This window comes from Sinocyclocheilus rhinocerous, unplaced genomic scaffold (genome assembly GCF_001515625.1).
Source record: "Sinocyclocheilus rhinocerous isolate Xijiao unplaced genomic scaffold, SAMN03320098_v1.1 scaffold340, whole genome shotgun sequence".
NCBI lineage: Eukaryota > Metazoa > Chordata > Actinopteri > Cypriniformes > Cyprinidae > Sinocyclocheilus > Sinocyclocheilus rhinocerous.
This window is the reverse complement of record NW_015670980.1, coordinates 160,328-163,863: the sequence shown is the minus strand read 5'-3', so window position 1 is coordinate 163,863 and position 3,536 is coordinate 160,328.

Genomic DNA, 3,536 nt, shown 5'->3' with positions numbered 1-3,536 from the left:
TCTCTCGTCGTGTATTGATGTTGTAACCCGCTGTCGGTGAGTCTAGTCTGTTATGCCTCGTCAAGTCTGTTCATGCCTAGTCAAGTCTGTTCATGCCTCGTCAAGTCAAGTCAAGTCTGTGTCTCTAGTCTTCGTCTGTTTGGATTATTGTTTGGATGTTTGGATCACCTGTAAATAAACTGCACTTGGGTTCTTCACTACACTCACCTTCAGTGGACTGATTCGTTACAATTATACATTTTTGAACTCATTAAAAATGCTAAAAACCGCTAAATAAATTTTTTTCATGACATTATTTTTTAACAACTAAGCTTTTGATTATTTATTACGTTTTATTAAAGAAGATTTTCACAGAATGATTTCGGCAAAATCTATGCACTGCATATACTGCATACCCCCTTTTTGCGCCACTGATATATATGTATATATACCAAGAGAATGTTATTCGCAATTCAAGTTGGTCATCCTCTGTTTGAAGACAGCCTTTCCCTTCTGCTGTCTCTTGAAACAGACAAAGTGCTGCTTTGAGCATCTGAAGCTCTCCATGTAGTGTATGTAATACGCTATTTAAAAATAAATGTAATATCCATTCTTCAAACATTAGAAACATGACTGGTATCCGGCAACTGCCGTACGCACATTTACAAGAGAGTTGAGTTAAGACGCATGACGTAGCGGAAGCCAAGGATATTTTTCTTGCAAATTACCCATTGCTTCACTTCAGAATGCATTCATTAACCACTGGAGTATGGGTTACATTTATTATGGATAAATGTGCTTTGTGGAGCTTCAAAAAATCTGGCACCATTCACTGCAATTACAAAGCTGGGAAGAGACAGGATATTATTTAACATTATTTAGTCCAGTTGTTTGAAAAAAAATCTTATGCAAAAATTGGGATGTTTTCAGAATCAGAATCAGAAGAGCTTTATTACCAAGTATGGTTACACACACAAGGAATTTGACTTAACGAGAGGAGCTTCCAGTGTAGAAGAAAGTACAAACATAGTGCAGACATACATAGGAATAACACAGTAGGGATGTAATGTAAAACTAATATAAAAATATTAAAAAATAAAAACATTAAATAATGTACTATATACAGAAATAGAAGTATAGGAAAGAATGTAATTGTTTAGATAAATGTACAGATATGTACTCCTTTGTTAGTCTGTTCCTGGCCTGGTTATACAAGATTTTATCCCCACTTCTGTAAGCATCCTCTTTGCCGTGACGAAGCTCTTTGAGTTTCCTAGTAAACCGCGGTTTATCATTATTAAATGATAAGAATGTCCTGGTAGGAATGCACATATCTTCACAGAAACTGATATATGAAGTTACAGTCTCTGTGAGCTCGTCCAGATCGGTGGCTGCAGCTTCAAAAACACTCCAATCAGTGAGGTCAAAATAGGCTTGTAAATCACGCTCTGCTTCATTAGTCCACAGCTCCAGTGATCTGTTGAAGATCTGTGTGAAGATGGGGGCCAGTTGGTCAGCGCAGACTTTTAAACAGGCAGGTGAAACACCATCTGGGCCTGAAGCTTTTCTAGATTTCTGCTTCCTGAAGACCCGGTTCACATCCTCTACACAGACCTTAAGCGCAGGTTGAATGGTGGGGGAGGGAGTGAGGGGGGTTGCAGGGGTGGTAGGTGAAGGTGTGAAGTGCAGATCAGAGCGGATGGGGGGTGGTAGACGATCCTTTTCAAATCTGCAGTAAAACACATTCAGATCGTCAGCCAATTGTTGATTCTCCGCAAGCTGTGGGGGTGGTGTCTTGTACATGGTGATGTTCCTCAGACCAGTCCATACTGACGCTGGATCGTTTGCTGAAAGCTCTTTTCTCAGCTTTTCTGAGTAGTTTTTTTTAGCCACTCTGATCTCCTTTGTTAGTCTGTTCCTGGCCTGGTTATACAAGATTTTATCCCCACTTCTGTAAGCATCCTCTTTGGCGTGACGAAGCTGTTTGAGTTTCCCAGTAAACCACGGTTTATCATTATTAAATGATAAGAATGTCCTGGTAGGAATGCACATATCTTCACAGAAACTGATATATGAAGTTACAGTCTCTGTGAGCTCGTCCAGATCGGTGGCTGCAGCTTCAAAGATGCTCCAATCAGTGAGGTCAAAACAAGCTTGTAAATCCTGCTCTGCTTCATTAGTCCATCTTTTAACAGTCCTTAAAACAGGTTTAGCTGATTTTAGTTTCTGCCTGTAGGTCGGTATAAGATGAACCAAACAGTGATCAGAGAGCTCCAAAGCTGCTCGTGGGACAGAGTGATATGCATCCTTTATTGCTTTGTAACAGTGATCCAATATATTGCTGTCTCTGGTGGGACATGTAATGTGCTGCTTGTATTTTGGCAGTTCACGGGAGAGATTTGATTTGTTAAAATCTCCAAGAATTATTAAAATAGAGTCTGGGTACCTTTGCTCCATTTCAGTTATTTGTTCGGCCAGCTGTTACATCGCGGCGCTCACGCACGCGTCTGGAGGCACATACACATTCACGAGAATGAAAGAGTAAAACTCCCGCGGCGAGTAGAAAGGTTTACAGTTTATGATGAGTGCCTCTAAGTTAGGACAGCATACCCTTTTCAGCGTTGTTACATCTGAACACCAACTTTTCATTGTTGATGTTTTGAAAAAGACAACGAATTTGAGGAAGAAAAATCATTTTAATAGCATTAACTCTTTCTACCTAGGAAATAAGGGGGAATCTCCAACACAGAATACTATTTTTCAATCTACTAGAGAGGTAGATTCATAATTTAATATGTAAATTATGATGCGTTATTTTAAAGTAAAGTTTCAAAGAACAGAAAGATAGCGTACCTTTTAATTCACTCTTAGACTAGTCAAGTCAAGTCACTTTTATTTATATAGCGCTTTTAACAATACAGTTGTGTCAAAGCAACTTTACAGTATTAAATAGGAAAATAGTGTGTCAATAATGCAAAATGACAATATTAAACACTCAATTTTCAGTTAAAGGCAGTTCATCATTGAATTCAGTGATGTCATCATCCAGCTCAGTTCAGTTTAAATAGTATCTGTTTAGTCAAGTCGACGATATCGCTCGATATTAAGTGTCCCCAACTAAGCAAGCCAGAGGCGACAGCGGCATGTAACCAAAACTCCATCAGTGACAGAATGGAGAAAAAACCTTGGGAGAAACCAGGTTCAGTCGGGGGGGCAGTTCTCCTCTGGGATCTGCCAATATCCTTTAGTTAAATCCAGTGTCGAATAAAAACGAGCTGCACCCAGCCGATCAAGCAGTTTGTCAGCTGCATTGGATATGCGTCGAATTTCAAAACAGCATTCACCTTGCGATAACCCACACAGAATCATACCGAGCCGTCCGTTTTTGGTACCAAAACTATCGGGCTTGCCCAATCGCTATGGGATTCCTCTATTACTCCCATCTCTAGCATCGCTTCTAATTCCGCCTGAACCACCTTTTTTTTGTGCTCGGGTAGACGATATGGCCGGCTGCGAACCACCACACCCGGCTCGGTTTCTATGTGGTGCTGTATGAG